General features: G+C 48.1%; 1 protein-coding gene across 7 annotated transcripts in view; it reads right to left on the bottom strand.

Annotated features, from left to right (window-relative positions):
* The window catches only part of Tet3 (tet methylcytosine dioxygenase 3), a 103,824-nt gene that overhangs the window by 65,870 nt on the left and 18,160 nt on the right, over window positions 1-19,794 (bottom strand). Inside the window, exon 1 of one of the 7 annotated variants that reach the window (XM_087907100.1) lies at window positions 4,678-4,835. The exons of the other annotated variants lie outside the window; for them this stretch is intronic. The gene's annotated coding sequence lies outside the window, so the exon portion shown is untranslated. Of the gene's footprint in view, window positions 1-4,677; window positions 4,836-19,794 lie in introns of those variants that run through there. 7 annotated transcript variants of the gene reach the window in all.

The raw sequence follows: 19,794 nt of genomic DNA, 5'->3' as shown, positions 1-19,794 counted from the left end.
TAGTTCAGCTTTATCTGCCTGACATATGTTGCATACATACTAATGTACAAGAAAACTTATGACACTTCATTTGTTGATATGTCATTTAAGGTGATAAGAGAAACTCTACAATATACAAACACAGGAAATTGTTCAGTGAAAACAATGACACTTGGTCTCATGCAGACCAAACTAGTCTCAAACGCTCTGTGGACGGAATATGACCTTGAACTGATCTTCTGCCTCCACTTTGCACACCTGTCAACGATGAGCATGTGCCACAACACCCAGTTTTATGCTGGCGATTGAGCCCAAGGCTTCCTGGATGTGGGCAAACACTCTATCAACTGAGCTACACATCCCCATCCTTAGGGTGTTCTCCTGATGGAGAAGTGAATACTTTTGGGGGGGAGGGGCAAAAAACAACTCAAAACACTGCCTGACTTATTAACTCTATCCCTTTAACAGTGCACAGCACCGGAGATCTGACGTTGCAGGCACACACACAGGAAAAGAGCTTGACGCCGGTGAGTGTGCATATCAAACTTTCTTTTTAAAATTACTCATCCTTGCATATGTATGACGTGCATCCATGTGCAGCAGAGTAAGCATGGGGAAAACGTTCTGTTCAGTTTATCATACTTGACTTTTCTTTAGGAGGAAAGGCTTAAGGACAGAGCCTCAAGAGCAAACGCCATGTACAAGTCTATGAACATAAAGGGAAGCTCAGAGGCAGGGCTTGTGGGCTCTTTTTGTGTAGTTTCTGTTGCTGCAAACTGGTCTCTCATCCACGAGTCCAGTAGGAAAACCAGGAGTGTCTGGGAGATGAAGAGTGCCCCGGACGGAATCTGAAACCTTCACCCATGAGCCCTGGGTACCATGGCTGCCAACTTCAAACCCCAACCTGCTGCAGCGCCTGGCAGAGTCCCCCAGCTGTGGGGGCCCTACTTGGCCATAGCCTCCAGCCAGTATGGAGGAAACACAGCCAACCACATCAAAGGACTAGTAGAAGGCAAAGTCTCCAGCTCACTATGGCCAGGCCAGGCTGTCTAGGTAACTCCCAGGCACAACTGGACTCCTCTGCATCCCTGCTGTGCACACACACACACACACACACACACACACACACACAGAGGCGTACACTCCTGGCCACAGGGCCCTCAGGCCAGCCCCACAGTACATGTCCTTGGACTGGCGCACCCACGGCTGAGGTCCCGCCTAGTTCTGCTCACAGCCAGCCTCTCCACCACCTCCTGCCCCCAAAAGCTTTCTTAAAAGGCTCAGGAAACCAGCAAGCAAACATTGCTACCACTACAGTCCCCTGACAGAGTCAGCCAAGGTGAATGGCCTCATGACTGTTTACTGGAGGAATCCCAAACCCCTCAAAACCCAGGGGATTCAGGAATGTCAGAGAAACTAGGGTTGAGAAAGAAAAGTAAGTAACTAACAGTTTTGACGGAAGGTACAAACTGCATGCATGAAGCAAGCAATTCTGGCTTAAATGTAACCTTCCAATGCATCCGGCTCCACATCAATTTTGGCAGACAAGCCAAATGAGGCACAAACTAACCAAGTTCAAAATTGGCGAGTGGTATTAAAGTTGACTCCAACATCAACAGCAGCAATGTGGAACCCCACAGCCTCCTTGATGCCTACCCCTCCCTGCTATCCAATTATAATTCTTTGGGAGAACAAACTCCCCCAGTTGCAGAATGGTCTCAACGTTACTAATAGACTTAGTCTCCCTCAAATTCTCAAAGAGCTTGCTCCCTTGTGTATTTCTTTCTCAAGGACTCAAATGAAGCCATATTTTTCTATGAGGGTAGTGGAGGGCTGGAGAGACAGATCCAGTTGGTCCAGTGCTTGCATGGCACCTCTGATTCCTAGAGTCCACATTAAAAAGCTGGGTGTGGGTTCCTGGGGAAGTAGAGATAGGCGGCTTAGCTCCCTGGTCAGTCATCCTGACCTATATACAGTCATCTCCAGGTTCACTGAGAGATCCTGTGTCTCAATACAAAGTGGAATTGATACTTTAAGGATGTCCTCTGGCCAATACACAGGCATACTCACGTGCATGAATCTTGAAGCAACTATACAAAATAGCTTTTCCCAGCACCTTCACCCAACATGGCGCTACAAGGTTCTTCCAGTCCAATGATCCCAGGCCCATGGACCTAGTTCCCAGGCCAGGGTGCCCGCTCACAACTGGATCTTTACTTTTATTTCAGATACTAAAAGACTGACGACTGAGTATGTAAATAAATAAGCAACTGGTGCGAGAAAGACCCTTCCCATAGTAATGCTGAGCCTAGGAACTTAGGTTTAAAGACCCGCATTTCTAAAATGTCTTTTCTGCAGATTAGTGAAAGCTGGTTCGCTATGAACAGAACACTGAGATAAATTATGAGACCATACAACAGAAGATTAGACACTCACTGAAACCCTTAAATACCAAGGGACAAGACGGATGAAACCTGCAGAACACCCTACGTTATGCGAGTTATGATGTCGAACCTTGCGTACAAATAACTGAATGTGAGAGGTTAAAACATAGCTGCAGCAGCCCCCACGAAACAACAAAGCTCCACCTACGAGTGCAACCAGCCCATTAAAACCATCGCCTTCCATCTAGCCATGCAGAAGTATAAACCATTCATCTCTTCGATACAATCAGCATTGCTGTTAGGCTCTGGGGAGAATGTGGTCACAGAGCAGGGTCCTTGTCTCATGGACTGACATTTGTTAGCTGCTTACACCCACACTGCATCTCTGTCACTAAAATGTGTAGGAGCGCATACGACTGCGTCCACGTACTCTGGCTTTGAACACGTAACGAAAGGGGCACTGACCCTGGACTTGTCTTCGAGTGAATCTGCTTTTGTGTGGTAATGGGAAGAATATCAAAGGCATATGCTAAACTCATTACAGAGACAGGAAAACTCTGGTGCACAACTCCAGGGAATAAAGTGAGGACACAAAGAAAGAGAAGAGAAAAAACAGTTCAGTGAAGTTGCGGGGAGTTGTAGACCAGAAGGTTTTCCTCACTGTCAGGTGGACAGAAGAGGCGACACAGTGAGACTGAGATTGCCTGGGTTGAATTTGGTGCCTTTTTAAAAATTTAGTTAAGAGTTTACCATAGATTAATGCAGCATTTGTTTAATTTAAAAAATTGGGACCACTAAGTATATCCAGTGTTTTGTTTTTTTTTTTACATTAAATTTCTCCTTAACATGTCATAAAGCTTTGCATATTGCCTCTGGTACTTCCCCACTCTCCCTCAACCACCACAGCATGCGCAGAGCCTGTGGTTCAATCTCTAGACATGTCCTGGGGTGCCACACTCCTCAAGCACACACTGACTGTCCAGGTGGGCTGTGGGAAAATTGTTTGCAACTGGCCGTTGCCACTGTAGGAAGCAATCCTACAGTGGGGCTTCTCTCAGCTTAGTGTGGGGCTCACCTCATTCCGATGACAGCTCAGAAGTGTGGCATTAGCAAGCCTTGGAGAAAATTGCCCTTCAAGACTGGAGGGGACAACGGTGCCAGGGTCTGACACTAACGAGGCCTGCAGGGCACTGCTTGGGAAACAGGTCTGAGACACCCACTGCTGAATGGGCAAACAGAATGTGGGCTGGCCATCCAACGAGATAGTCTCAATTATGAACTTTTATACACAGGCAGACCTTGAAAACGCGCAGAATAAAAACGAGGGGCACAAACGGTCACACACTTTATGACTCCATCTATATAAAAATGTCTAGATTAGGCAAATCCACAGTAGAGCATCATTAGTGGCCGACAGGGACCAAGAGGGCTAGGGAGTCCAGGGAGCTGAGGATTGTTTCCGCAGGGTCTCTTTGGGGGTGGGGTACGACACCTATGAAAGAAAGCAATATGATGTGTACACTCTGAACACACAAAAACCCACTCACTGAACTGTGTAGTTTAAATGATTCAGTTTTACGTTACATTAATTTTATCTCAATAAAAGTATAATTAAAAAAAACAACCATGTCAGGCCAGTGAGATGACTCAGGGGTAAAAAGCACCTGCCACTAAGCCTGGCAATTCAGCTCACAGGGCAGAAGAAGAGAACCAACTCCAGGGATTGTCCTGACTCCTATATGCATACTTGTGTGCGTGCATGCATGCATGTGTGTGCGTGTGTGTGCGTGTGTGTGTGTGTGTGTGTGTGCAAAAGCCTTTAGACAAAAACCTTTCTTTCCAATTCCATAAGAGGCTGTAAGGCAAAGCAAAAGCGGAACACCAGCTCAAGGAGCGGGGAGGACTTAGAGGAGCAGGACTTGGAGGAAGAGGACTTGGAGCAGGGAGGGGGGATCTGCTGAAGGGGTGAGCTCACAATCACAAGTGTGGGAACAGCTCACAATCACAACTGCGGGGGCAGCAACAGCAGAAAGACGGACTGGAGCACCGGAGAAAAAGTGGTTTCAACTCCAAGGCTTTTCCCACCCCACCCCAGGGGCCCAGAGGAAGGCTCCTTTCCGACCAAAGATAAACCTCCACACAGCTCACCACAGGGCTTTGAAGGGAGGAAGCCCTCTCAGCAGGGGTGTGGACAAGAAAGTGAGGGTAATCATTCACTGAAAAAACCTACAAATTGCTTTCTTTCTTCTTTTTAACACCCACCACCCAGGTGAGAGCTGCAGCCAGAGAACCTGGGGTGTCAACCGCCACTGACCTTTTGTAACGCAAATGACCTGCTCCAGGGGTCCCGCACCTGGAGGAAGTCGCGGAGGAAGACGGAGCAGGTGAGCCCAAGGCAGCGCTCAGACAGATTTCTCCAGTGAGGGAGGAACAGGTCCCTGACCAGAGGCCCCAAACCGCGGGGCTGGGGAGGAGTGTGGCTCAAAGTCCAGCCCTAACTCGAGGGTGTTCCTCCCCTGGGAAGGACAACTGCGCTGGCTTAGGGTGGAGATCTTGTCCCCAGCACCACTCTCAGGAGATACTAGGGTTTTAAAGTACTCCCCTCCCAAGCTTCAGCCTTGATCCCAAGCCAACACCAAGTCAGCCAGGGAAGGGGTGCGGCGCAGGCTATGGCTTGGCACTGCAGACAGATGGGCAGAAGACAAGAGGGGGGCAGCTCCCGGAGCTGGTCCTGCCCCACCCTCTACCTGTGGACTTTAGCTGGTGACCCAGACTCTAGGCCCCAGTACAGGGAGCTCTTCTACCTCTGCTCCGCTTACACTGCCCTGCTGCACGCCCCAGAGCAAGCCGTCCACTGAGTCGGGCCCCTATTCTTTATCAGCATGATTATATACTTAAAAACAAAACAACTCCTCCCACCCAAGTACCAACCAGGACCAACTCCACTGCCCTTCAATGATGAGACAAGATCAGGTGGTTCGTACTTAAGCTAAAAAGAACTTTTAAAAGGAAAAACAATCTAGATGAAGGACACTTAAAGAAAAAATAGGAAAATAAAAGCCAGTGGTGGTGGCGCTCGCTTTTAATCCTAATTCTTGGGAGGCAAAGGCAACTGAAACTCTCTGTGAGTCTGAGGCCAGCCTTGTCTACAGATCGAATTCAGGACAGCCTGGACTACACAGTGAGACCCTGTCTCAAAAAAAAAAAATCTGAAAATAAAACCTAGGCCTGCTGATACAAGCTTATACCTGTACCCAGCCACTTGGAAAGCCTAAGGCAAGAAAAAGATCATAAATTCAAGTCTGAGGACAGCCTAAGCACTTAGATTAAAAAAAAAAAAACAGGACTGGAAACATGGTATATATGTGATGGGCCAAAATGTCTTCCACAAGAGCAGCACCGGCACCAGCGTGGGCTCTGCAGATTCACAGGCAGCTGCAGTCACAATCTTTATTTTTCTTGAGTACATGAATGTTTTGTCTGTGTACCACACGCATGCAGGTGCCTGGGGACATCAGAAGAAAGAGTCAGATCACCTGGAGTTACAGGTGGTTGTGAGCCGCAATGCTGGTGCAGCAAATCCAACGCAGGTCCCCTATGAGAGTGCCTGCAACCACTGAGCCATCTCTCCAGACCTCACAGCTCTGGCTGTTGATGGGATTTCAGAAGACACCAGGGCTTCTGCTGCTTGTATCACTCAAAAATTACGGAGACACAGGCCAGGCATGTGACCCGGTACTACAGCACATGCTCAACACTGTGAAGATGCTGGTCCAAGGCCAGCACTGCGGAGAGAGGAGGAGAGCAGAGGAAGTGTGATGAAAAGAGTTCTTTATAGTCTTCCTCTAACTTTTTGGAAACTGAAATTATGCCGAAATTGCACATTCTTAAAAGCAGGCAAGCTAATAGGTGATCCATCCCTAAAGGCCTTCCAGTCTTTGAGATGAGGTTACATTTCCTGCATTGTATAAAGAAAAAGGCCAGTGGTCAAAGTCACAGGCTGTCAGTGACAAAAGGACTCAAAATCTGGGTTCTTTAACAGACAGGCCCCTCCACCAGGCCTGATGTCTTCCTCGCACCCAGGACTGGTATGTGAGCAACAGAGAAGGAAGGGGCCACCTGTGTCACAGCTGAGCAGCGGCAGCATTGTGGAGAAACAGGGAATGGTCCCCTCTGGTTGTAAGACTTCTTCTCTCCCTCCACGACAGGGCAGCAACCACTCCTCTTCCGGCATTCTACAGGATGTGCTGGATGCTTCATCCGCCAGCAGAGGCCCTGACCAGAACATCCAGGCCCACATGGAGTAGCTCGCAGCTAAGGATGCTGAGCAGAGTAGCCCAGGAACACAACCCTCAAAGCCCTCTAACCCAAGAAACATCTGGAAAACGTTATCAACAAGCTGCCTAAATAGCTCTAGGGTCAGAAAGGGGAAAATCAAAACTGCAATTGCAGACTCAAAAGTAAATTTTTATCATTGAGAACAATATTATAGTACCAGAAAAAAAAATTAAAAAAAACCTGATCTCAGAAGTTGGAGCAGGAGAATTGTCTGTATTCTGCCAATCATGCATGAAAAAGGTACTGAGCCACATGACTAACATAGATCAGAAAAATGGGTTAATCAAGATGTGAGAGTTAGCCACTAAGAGGCTAGACCTAATGGGCCAATCAGCATTATAACTTATAGAAATCTCTTCTGGGATTTTTCTCTGGGACTAAAGAGCTGGGGGACAGGGTGGGAAAGAAAAACCCCAACAAGCAGGCTCGGCCTTTTTATGTTACAAGAAGTATTTTTGCAAAATAAGGAGGAAAATTAGTTTCAATCCAAGGAGGTATGGGGGAAGGGGAACAGAAGTAGGAAAGATGAATCCCCAGAAATAAAGACTGCAGCCGCGGGCTAGAAGACAAACACAGAGACTCTTGCATGAGCCTAAGGGACGGCTGTGCAAAAGTCCAACCAAGCACACCTCCGACGGGACAGGCTGTTTTTAAAAGGAGACGCTAACAGATGAACCACATGCCTAGGACCCTACCACTTAGCAAGAGGAGAAGCTGACCCAAGAGGAGCACCAGTTCCAGGCCTGCCTGGGCTACACGGTGAATCTGGGACTACTCGGGGCCACACGGCAATAATCTGTCTCGATGGAGTTCAAAGAAATAGAATTTCTCCACATTTGTAGACAAGGAATCTAGGGGCTCAGACAGGCCTACCTATTAGCCAAGTCACCTAGCCAGACATGAGACTTTAGTCCTACAGCCTGGTGTTCCCAGGAAACAGCTTAGAAGAGTTACAATATGCCCCTGAGGCAGCTCTGACCAGTAGTCAGATGTGGGCATTTCTGTCCCCCCACCCATCCACCCTGTTACCTATGCAAAAGGTGGTCCAGAAGCCAGCAGCGGTATCTCACCTGCAAGCACACGTGACATGCAGAGCCCCAGGCCCATGCCCAGGCCTGAACTAGAAAATGAACCAAGAGTCCCAGATTACCTGGATAAACACTAAAATACCAGAAGTCTGTGAAACCCCTACTTGCCCAATCGCCCTTTAATTCCCACTAGTTTCCTAAAGTAGTGGCCATTTTCTGTCCTGCCTGTCACAACCCAGGAGCAGCTGATGGGGCTTGACTGATCATACAGAGTAAGGGCTGGCAAGATGGTTCAGCATGTAACACCTGCTTGGTGCTACACCAGAGGGATTAAGCTGGATCCCTGGGACCAACGTGGTGGAGGGGAAAACGACTTCTAGAAGTCCCCAGACCTTCCTGATGTGCTCTGGGACACGTGCCCACACACTGACATTTAAAAGTTTGTTGTTAAGAAGTTTGGCAGAATAAGTAAGCCAAACTCTTACTTTAAAGACATTACAGCCGGGCACGCGGTGGTGATACACACCTTTAATCCCAGCACTCCAGGGACAGACAGGTGGATCTTTGTGAGTTCAAGGCCAGCCTGGTCTAGGAAGAGAATTCCAGGACAGGCTCCAAAACCACACAAAGAAACCCTGTCTTGAAAAAAAAAAGAAAGAAAGAAAGATGTTTCTATTATTCCCTGAGGTAAAGAGTTGATGCCAACAATACATGAAGGTCTCTTATTTATAAAAATCATCACAAAATAAAAATAAGCAAAAAAACCCTATTCACAAATACACACACACACACACACACATATCTAATATATATCCCAACCAAATGTAGGGGGGGAAGCAGACTTTTTATATCATTTTATCCCATTACAAAACAGTACATACAGTAAACATGTATGACTTTGATAATGTAAAAAATTTCAATAAAGACATTAAAATGAAATAGATTGTTCTAGAAAGACCAAAATATTAATGAGTTATAAATGGGGGAAAAATCAGGATAGATTTCCTCTTCCTGGACTTTTCTGCAATGAATTTACATTCTTTATAACAAACAACAGCAAAACCTTTGAACTATTTCCAGAGTTTGGCCGGATCTCAAGTGTGACAGCTTTCACACTTACCCTCCTACGTATGGGCGTGTTTTACAAGTCAGCTCCCAGGCCAGCTGTTTCTCAAACTCCCAGGGGCATAGGAGTCAGCTTCCTACTGACAGTGAGGGGACCGAATCAACAGCTGGAACTGCCCTTTGAGAGCCCCCCTTCCATGACCCAGTGAAGATGAGCACAGATGAGGGGAAGGTTCCAGATGCTGCAGAGGACAGTAGTCCATCACCCATGTGCACAGACAGGATGGACCAGTCAGAGATCTAAGCCTCTGCTCTTTAGAGGGCAATGTGTACACAGTGAGGTAAGGGTAGAAGCAAGCTTCATCCTACAGGTAAGACCCATCCAGAGCGACCCAGCACCACAGCGCCTCTGTCGGAATGCTTTCCGCCCAGGAGCAAGCATTTGGATCAACTCCACAGGGTCACCGAGGTTCATCTGTCAGTTTCTGCTCTGCTAATACAGCAGTGGCTGCCAGGAGAAGACCCTCTGGGGCTGCCTGGCACACAGCATCTCGCCCACTCAGGTGGGCATGGAGATGGAGCAAGGTGTTTACAGACAGAATAGGGTGGGGGCTCCTTCTCCAAACCCCAGCATTCCTGGGTGTACTCTTGCTTTCAGCTGTTCCCGAAAATTTAAAACAGAGGAGCAAAAGAGCTGGAGAAACCTACGTCTGCTGCCCTGCTAGAGAGATCAGTGGACAAGAAGAAAGGGCCTCCCAGACAATGGTTAAAGTGCTATCCCAGACACAGGAAGTACAGCCCGAGCAGAGGAATAGAGGACCTGTTCACGTCTCTACCTCCAACTCCACCTTCTGCACATCAGGACAGACATCCTGACCCCTGCTTCACAGCAATGGAAGCTCCCATATCTGAGACTGTGGGCTCTATGTAGCCCCCTAGAGATGAGGGTCCTTTGTTCACGAGCCACAGGCAACCAAGCATGACTAGGCAAGGGTAGTATCTCCATTATCACTTTAGCTCTCGGGACAGCAGAAACCAGGACCCGAGGACTGAATCTCATCAACTAGCAAGGGCAAGGGCCAGAGAAGCACTCCGGTACAGTCACATGAAGAAACTGTGTCTTTACAGACTGGCGAGATTACTCAGTTGGGTAAGAGTACTTGCTGCCAAACCTGATGATCTGAGTTCAAATCCCCAAGACCCATGTCATAGAACGAGAGAACCAACCTGCCCAGTTGTCCTCTGACCTCCACAAACTAGGCCACACGAGCACATACAAATGAAAAAGAGAGAAAAAAAAAAAAAAAACCCCAAAAGCTTCCCATTTCCTGATTCCCAATAGAAATTTAAAATACAATGGCCATGGGAAAGACCAGCACACTGACAGGCAGACATCTGGCCTCAGAACTATGGGGAGCGGGCAGGGGACAGGCTCTGGATCAGACCAGCAGGAAGTAAGGTACTGTTCTGACCAAGGTTCCTGCACAGAGCTGGGAGCACACCTGGCCAGCAGCCTTCCAAGCTTCGCTTCCTACCCCAGTAAATCGTCTCCTCTGCGGCCAGCGGAGGACCAGTTTGTTCTGTGCTACCTTTAGGCATCTGGGAACAGACAGCACAGGTCTCCCCACGATTAGCACTGATCGGGGGAGTGACAAGAGGGTTACTGGTCATTATGCGTAATTATGAGGCGTAGACTCCTCCCTGAAGTCTCCTGTGGGAAAATTACCCAGGACGAGGAGGGAAGGATGCCCCATCTGTTACCCAGATCCCAGCCTCCAGGCTTGGAGCCAGAGCTGCTTCAGGCTCTACTCCTGGCCTTGGCCCAGGCAACATACTTTGAAGATGTGAAGCTCACTGTCTCTCTCACCAATTTGATCCCACAAGCATTTATTAAAAGCATTTACTGCATGCTAGGCTTTGTGCCAGGTGCTGGGGATGTGAAATTGATGGGCACCCTACCACAAGGAACCTAGACCCAAGTACTACAGTATTGCCACAGAGGGACAGAGAGACAGGAAGGCACTACAGACGCTGATATAAAACAGGCATCAGCAATGAGCTAAAGGCCTAACAGCTGAGACTGAGAAGATGGCTCGGCAGGGAAGTGTTCGCTATGCAAGCACGAAGGCCTGTAATGAACTCCCCAGCACCCACACAAAAAAGCTAGGCGTGGCCATGCATGCCTCTAACCCTGGCGCTGTGTGGGGTACAGAAGACTGTTTGGGCCTGCTGACTGCCAGCCTACCCTGTGTCGAGGGAGTCAGAGAGCAATAGGACAGCTGATAGCACCCAGGTGAGTGGACCACACACACTCACACAAAGCAAAAAAAGCCCCACAGTGGCGAAGGGTGTAGCTCAGCTGTACGGAGCCTGCCTGGAGTGGTGAGGTCCCAGTCTGATCACTAGCACTATAGTGGGAAGCAGTGGGGGTGGGGGAGGGAAGCATGTTCACAACTACAATGATGATGCAGAATGTGTACGCAGACCCAGGGAAACCTCAAAGCTCTGGCAGAAACCCAGGAGGCTCGGATAGAAAGATGCATCTCCCTGGGCACAGGGGCACACCTAAATCCCAGCACCTGGAAGGTTCAAGGCCCTCCTGGTCAGCACAGAGAGTTCCAAGACGTTCAGAGAGAGCTACACAGAGATCTTGACCCGCCCCCCTCGCCCTTGCTGAGAAAAACATTTCAAAAATGGGGCTGGAGAGATGACTTGGGAGTTAAGAGCACTTGATCTTGAAGAAGCATCCAGCACCCACATGGTGCCTCACAACCATCCAGGACTCTAGTTCAAGGACTCAATGCTTTCCTCTGATCTTGGAGAACACCAGGTACATACATGGAGCATGTCCTTACATACAGGCAAAATACTCACACACATAAAACAAATCTAAAAAAAAAATGCAGAGAATGAAAAAAGTCGTAGTATGGAAGAAATAAAATGCAGTTAACTGCATATACATTATGTGAATAATTTTAAAATATATCACTGAGAGAAAATACCTGGTAAATGTTTTAAACCAGCAGGCACAGGACAAAGAAAAAAAAGAAAGTTAACACCGGTCAGATGCCAGGGAGACCTTGTGGAGCAAGGGCAGTACATATGGCTCCAAGAAAAAATACCAAACCACATGGTTTCATGACATGTTTTCAAACCCTACAAGAATGGAATTATTTCAGCTATATTACTTAAAAGTGTACCAATGTATAAAAAACTTCCCTATACACTGTATGCAGTTACTGTCGATTGCCAATACCTAATAATGAAACACAAATGCTACAAGTTAATCTCACAATGGAAGCAAATCAGAGAGTTAGCATACGTCCTCTTATTGCAAAAAAAAAGGAAAAGAAAAAAGACAAGGGAAGAAAACTATGTGATCTTTAAGCCATGCTCAATAGACAAAATTAACCACTTCTCATGGGAGAAATTAAAGAGTAATGAGAGCACTTCTTTCATATGACACAGAAAGAAATCACATAACCCTGAGGCCTCAGTAATCTACCCCACGGTGCTTAGTGGCAAAACCCTAGTCATTCATAGTAAAGTAAGAAGAGAAACACTATCGCTAAAGAGAAGGATGTTCTCAAGCTAATAAGTACCTAGCAAACACGTAACACGGGACACATTCCCAGCTCTGTCCACCATGAAACATCAGCTCCCGTGTCAAGCTCTTGGCCCAGTTTATCCTGGCTACCTCACCTGACCCAGACCCGCCACTAGAACTAAATGGCAGAGCTATGAACTGCTTACCCATGTGCTCACCCCTGCATGTGCAGTGTGCTCATAAATGACCAGGGGGCAAGTTGTCACCCACGCCACACTGGGACACGGGTCGGAAAACGAGGTCTGTACAGGGACTCCAGGAAACTAACTCACCGCCCGGTAAGATTGTCAGTAAATTCCCTCCCCTGCCAGCCTCTGGCTTTTCCAAAGAAGAATTGTTATTGGTATAATTTTTGGAAAATAGAATAAAGGGCCAGAAAAGGATACAGGCTTTATTTTTAACTCAAGATTGGGGATCAACATCAGCATAAATACCCAGGTGGAAAACGAACTAAAGTGGCCAAGAGAGTCACACAGGGTGGGGGCTTGCAGGGTCCTCTGCCCTGTGCCCTTTCACAGTGACACCTATGTGTGCCAGGGTAAGCACACGGGTCTGTGAAGGTGTTTAAAGGTATTCCTGGCAGAGGCCAAGTTAAAACCCTCCAGGCCCCAAGCCAGCATATATTGCCACACTATGACACACCCTGACTTTGTCCAAGTGCTGCAGAAAGTCTGAACACTTTGAACAGGGCAAGAGTCGTTTCCAGAGCCAGGTGTTGATGACATAAGGTGTGTTTGTGAGAATTTGCCACACTGTACACAACGTGCTTCTCTTCCTACATATGTACTAGACTTCAGCTAAGAGCTTAAAAATTAAAATGCCATGCCTGCCTGCAACACTGGCACTCTGGAGGCAGAGACAGAACCCATGGAGTGAGCAGGCTGGCTGCTGACGAGCCAGGCCAGCAAGCGCTAGGTCCCAGAGAGGGGCTCTGACTCAGTCTGAAAAGTAGAGGCAGACTGAAGACGACAACCAGAGTAAGGCTCCGGCCTCCATACACATGCACACACACGCATGCACACCTGCAAAAACGAGAACACATACACACTGAAAAAAAAGATTTTAAAAATTAAAGGCTGAGATGAGAAAATTCCATTTCCGTGACCTGCTCCAGAGCCTCCTTCTAAACATCACACTTTAATAATCGCTAAGCTCACAGATCAGTCTTATATAGGACAGGACATTCAATCCTGTACAAAGTGTCTGATGATCTGATCTTAACTTTCCCGGACTCTCATCATTTGGGTGTAACCCACAGGGATGGGAAACGCACAGAGCCCAACTGACTGAGGCAACTGCTCTCAAGCCCGACTGCATATCCTAACCATCAGGAGAGCCTCAAGAAGCGCCTGGGTCTGCTGCACTCCGCCAACATCGGAGTCTCCGGAGCCCAGACACTAACACCAACATCCCCTCTTTGAAGAGCTGCTCAGATCATTCTAAAATGCAGCAGGGGCCAAGAGCTGCTAAACTTGTTAAACCAGAGGGACTGGCTGTTGTAGACTCTCAAGACAAGCTGAAGCAAGGCCCTGCCTGTTGTGGTGGAAGCTGGGGTGGGAGTGTCTAGGGACGGAGTGTCCTGGCACCCACACAGCTCCTCCTCCATATCCCACTTCCCCTCACCTCAGTCAGAGAGCTAGTGGAAAACAAAGGTATCATTCTAACAACTCTGTGTGTGTGTGTGTGTGTGTGTGTGCAAGTGCACATGTGTGTAGTCCTGGGCACACAAATGTGAAACACACCAGTCTTCCTAAATGACTTTAGGGCCCATGATGCTGAACACAGAACCCTGGGTTCTGGCTCCTAGCCAAGGAGTTCAGACTGGTTTCCTTGCCAGGACAGCCCCAAGACACACGCCACGGCAACCACACAACCCCAGAGCTAAGCCCTAACTACTACCCAGGGGCCAAATGATGCCTCTGGAAGCCCACAGCTGGAAAACAGGAAACCAGTGAAAAATAACAGAAGGAAAGGCCATAGGGCAGAGGTAAGCAGAGAGAGCTCCACCATGGGATAAGACTAGATTCAGAGATGTGGGATTAGGCCAGTAAGGAAGGAGAACCCACATGGCCACCTATGGAGACCTTGCAACACTATTATCTGGGACCCTATGCCACGTTCTTCTGTCTACCTCAGTTTGGAATACCCATACCCGTAAGTTATAGAATACCCATACCCGTAAATTTGATCCAACATATGGTTATCTTGGCCAGGCAGCCCCACGGTACTCTTCCTAGATGATTCTGACCCAAGGAATCCTGGGTCATGTCACAAAGCATGCTCAGACTAGGGAGAGAGCAGTGCTTAAAGCACGAGCAGTGGGGACAAGGGTGGACTGAGGCCCCAAAGAATGTCCTAGTGTGGACAGTAGGTTAGAAACGCAGAGAAAACCAGCGGGACAGCTCTTGGGCATGTTACATGAAGAAAGAAACCATATCTACCCTGCACACTCTATCCCCTGCACACTCTATCAGCCTGACTGATTAGAACACTTCAAAGACCGTTGAGTTTGGAAATGTTGCAGGTCCATTGCTAAAGTATCTTGAGCCACCCTAGCCCCTAAATAGCCATTTACTGACCACTTCTGTGACCAAACATACTAGAGACAATCTTTAGGAATATATGATTACAGCAGCTTCCATCAAGCCCCAAACCCAAGAATGGAATCAGATAGCATCCAAGATCTGCAGCAGAGATTCCCCGCCTCACTGCAGCCTGTCTGCTGGTCCCACCAGTACATTTGTAAAGCTTTCTGATTTATGGCTCTGCTCAGTTTGTAGAAAGAACTTTATGGAACAGTTACCACATCGGGCCACAGAATTTGGGGTTACCTAAACCTGTGTTCCTAGGCCATGATCATGTTTGGCTCCAGAATCGACTATGGCTTAGACCCTTTAAGATTATATACATATATATATATAATATATTTATGGTAAATATTATACATATATACATATATATATATATATATTAATGTGGACAAAAACATCTCCAGCTCCACCAAAAATCCATTAACCTAGAGGCTGGGGGACAGGGAATCAATGACTCATATTTTGAAGACCTAGTCTCCCCTCTCTAGGACCAGGAGGGTCAGAGAGAACTCTCTGCACCCAGGCCACCCTGGTCAAGCCAGCAGACATGACTTGGTCTAAGGGATACTCCCAAGGTTTGCAGTCAGAGCAGATTCTTCACCCACAGCCCTTCTCGCGACCTCTGCCTGTGACAGGTGTGTCTGCCCTCCCTGTTTGTCCCCTTCTGCAGAGCAGTTAGCAGGGTCTGAGCGGGAGCCTCCCTGAGGGACAGGAAGGGAGCAGATAGGCCAGGCATCGTCCCTCTAGTACACTGTTTAGCAGCACTGGGAACAAAGCCTGCAGGTCGGGGGTGGGGGGGGGATGTCCCTTTGGGATAAGCATTTGAGAGAGGGCAGGGGATGCTGCAGAGGTGGGAAAGTCAGTCATCAGGGCAGAGCTGGGGAGCTCACTGATAGAGACAAGCTGCAAACCCTCTCAAGGCCTTTGTTTCCAAGCAGAGCTCATGAGGTCAGGATTACTCATGAAGATGTGTGGGGGCGGGGTTCAGAAATCCAATTACTTAAGCACCAAGGGCATAAGAGTTCCTGGCCAGACACAACCAGGATTTGCTTAGACCCTAATCCTCCTACACTCGGCATTTTGGTCCCTTAAGTAATATTTCTGCAGCAAGGCAATCTGGGCCTTTTTCTCTAGGCAGCTAAGATAAAAATTCACATTTTTACTTGAATGTTTAACAATGCAAACGAAAAGTTGAAGAGCCTCAGCTGGGGGAAGTGGGGCCAAGACACTTCGGCTCAAGCTACCAAGATGACTGGGGCGCCCATCCTTACAGCAATCACAGGATGAGAGCAGCCCGAGAGGAAGGGGCTGCACCTCTAGGTTAGTGAGGCTCATTGTGTGGTGTCAGCGGTAGACCGCTTGACACTAGGTTCTAAGTCCAGTCCTCGGCATCACCACAGAGGATAGCTTAAGCTTTCTTTAAAATCATAAATGAAGTTGGACCTGATAAACAGGGTTATATCCCTGGCTACTCAGAAGACTAAGAAAGAAAGATTCTAAGGTTCAAGGCCTTCTGGGCTCCAGAATAAATTAAAAGCCTGGGCAAAAAGAGGCCTGAGGATATTACAGTAGATGGTTTCCCTGAATGTATGAGGTTGAGTTTGGTCTCCAGGAATACGCACACATCCACACAAAGGGGTGGGGTGGGCACACCTGAAGGGGTCTCATGTGTTCAAACTGCACCATCAGAGTCCTGGGCATGCAGGAAGGAGCCTATCTACAGGATCTGAGGTCTGCTCTAAGAGACTCAGTAACAAATGTGGTGTGAGGAAGAGTGAGAAGGCACTGTCCAGAGAGGGTGCTGACATGCAAGCAAGAGCCCTGTGCACTGCCAGGAGCAAGTTCAAACACTGCTGTCCACAGCCTGACCCAGTCCCGCACCACACACACACACACACACACACACACACACACACACACACACACACGGTAGCCTTCAGTTACAGGACATCCAAGAGCAAACACATGGGAACCGCCCTGCGAACAGCTCACGGGATGCTCTGGATGGTACTGAACACCCGAGGCAAGCTGTACAAGTTGTTGGCTAACTCTACAAAGTGGAACCGAGTCTTAGAAATTAAAAAAAGAAGAAAACCTAAAAAGACAATCTGGTCTGTTTCTAGATTTAGTTTGAGAAAAACTAACTTTGGAAGGCAAACCCTCTGCTGTACAGAAGAAACGATGGCCAGGGACTCTTCCAGTTAACAGCAAAGCCCAAGATCCGAGTAAGAAAGAAACTCAACTACTTGTTGCTTCCGCTCTCAGCTAGTTAGGCAGTAAAGTCTATAAAGACCCAAACTTTATTTTTTGTTTAAAGATAGGGTCTGAGATAGCCCACATTAGACTCAACCTAGCTACAAAATCGAGGATAGCATCTACTTCTCAACTGTGAGATTACAGGCACATATCACTACATTCAGGTAAATGTTTACAAGGTGACTTTTTTTCTGTTCTTTTTCAGCAGAGCTAGAGAGCTAGAGAGTCTATGGCAAATGCTCTTTGACTAAGCCACATTATTCCCGTTCTAGAACCCAAACTTTTTCAGATAAAGTCTTACTATGTAGCCCTGGCTTCCTGGAATGTACGATACAGACTAGGCTGGTCTCAACTCAAGCAATTCACCTGTCTGTGTCTCTCCAATGCTGGGATTAAAAGTGTGCAGCACCACAGCCAGGAGACTCTCGCTCCTGATGAGCCGGGAGTAGTTTCAAGTTCACATGCACAGCTCGGGCACAGTATTTTACCTAGCCTTCTCTGAATCTCAAAGCCAACACTTTCTTTTCAAAACCAAGCTTTCTTTCCACCTTATCCATTTCAGAACACAGGACCCGAACACATCACCACAGATCCTGGAAGCACTAACCTTAAAAACAAGGCTGGCATGTTGATTCTTCATTCCAAGTCCCCCGAGGTTCGATAAGCCAAAAGGAAAGCCTAGTACATCCACGCACACATGGGGTGAGAGGTTCAATCTGTGGTGTGTGCAAGTTCATATGCCCCAAACACCGTGGAGCTCAAACATATTAACTGCATACAAACATGGCCATCGCTGGTTTCCCCACGTATGACTGAAGTCATTAAGTCGCATCTCTTGCGTCTAATGGCTTTGTAAGGCTCGAATAGTAACTTTTACTTTCCTATTTTGTACTTAGTACTGGGACAGGTGAATGCTCAGCCAATGATGAGAGACAAAGAACGGGAGAAAAAAAAAAGCATGTAGGGATGAGGTCAGAGTCCTGGCTGGCACTGTAAGCTACAGGTTTTACTCATACAAGCCATCCCTGTCCTCTTTGCCCAGTCTAGATTAGCCTGAGAGAAAGTCACCACCTCCTCAGAAAGCCACTGAGATGCTGCAAACAGGGGGTCCTGCTGACTGCCAGATGTCTGGATGTGGGAGGAAATGAGGCCAAAAACCCCAAGAGGTTAAGGGGTCTTAAGAGGATTGGGAGACCCAAAAGCTGAGCCAAAACAAAGCCTCTGACATATTCCCAGCTCTGACCCCCCAGCCAGCCAAACCACTTGCCACAGCCTCCAGGGTATGGGAGGGAACTTGGCAAAACCACAAAGCCCATTTCTAGTGGAAACGTCCATCTGTAGCTAAAAGCAGATGAGCACCCAGGACCCCGCTCCTCACAAGCCCAGCAAAAGGGCCACAGGCCACCACGGTGGTCTCAGAATGCAGCCCCAGGTTTCTGCTGGAACTGATGGACGGGAGGCTCCCATTCCAGCTTACACTATTTCACAGTTCCTCCTCTTCTCTGACATCCATTCAAAAATGACTGGGGTCGCCAAAGAGGCAGAACTGAGCTCTGTGGTTAACGCCGGCTCCTCCCAAGCATGGGGAAGCAATCTCTCCATTCCAACTTAAACCTGCCCTCCTCTTTGCTGGTTCCTTTCCTGCTCCAGCATGACAGGTCCACCTCTTTTCAAATGTAAATGACCTCAGTGAAGGGGATTCCCCGACCTTCCAAAGAGCTGAAGCGGAGGCAGAAAAGAACACAGACAGGAGTGACCAAGAGTACGCATAGAGTCAAGGAGCAGATTCTTAACAGGGCATTTTTGGGATAGTCAAAAGAAAGGCAGAAGGCAGAGATCCTGGGCCCAGTACCAAAATAGTTTCCAGACATCCTTATCCAGTGGAGTGCTCCCAAGAGGCAGAGCGTGGGAGCCCAAAAGCAGGGCAGCCTCCTGGTACTCTCGGCACTGGCCACCCCCTTCTGTCCAGGCTGTTGAGGTGAGGAGGCAGCAACAGGAGACTAGGCTATCGCATATTCCCTGGGCTATCACGGGTAAATGACATAAAGCATAATATACAGTAAACCAACAACTTGCATTCATCAAACGCAGCTTTGTGGCCGTGCCAGGCACTGTGCACACCCACGCATCAGGATATTCCTGGCAGCACTTAGCACACAACGAGACATGCATTATTTCTTCTGGCTGCTGGACACCATTCACCCTTGGGGCTTACCCCTCCCGTGCCCGTCCTGTGGGAACTTGTACACATACACACATGCATACATACTCCCTTGATCCTGACCATAGGAGGAGCTCTTCTACCATGACTTGATAACAGATTGGGCAAAACTCTCTCACCCCCAACAGGCCACCTGAGAAAATCCAATGTGCAGGAAAGATAGGGACAAAACAGGGGCTCAGACCTGAGTTCTAGTGGCATCAAGGCTGGAAGGAAGCCATGGTTCTCAGGCAGGCAACTCAGCACAAACAAGCACGGATACAAGCTCAGAGCAGAAGGAATGGAGCTCTGGGGCACAGCGGAGGGGAAGCCCTGTTGAGTTTCC

This window comes from Myodes glareolus, chromosome 6 (genome assembly GCF_982192425.1).
Source record: "Myodes glareolus chromosome 6, mMyoGla1.1, whole genome shotgun sequence".
NCBI classification, from domain to species: domain Eukaryota; kingdom Metazoa; phylum Chordata; class Mammalia; order Rodentia; family Cricetidae; genus Myodes; species Myodes glareolus.
The sequence above is the reverse complement of the archived record's forward strand: the minus strand, read 5'-3'. Positions and strand labels throughout refer to the sequence as shown.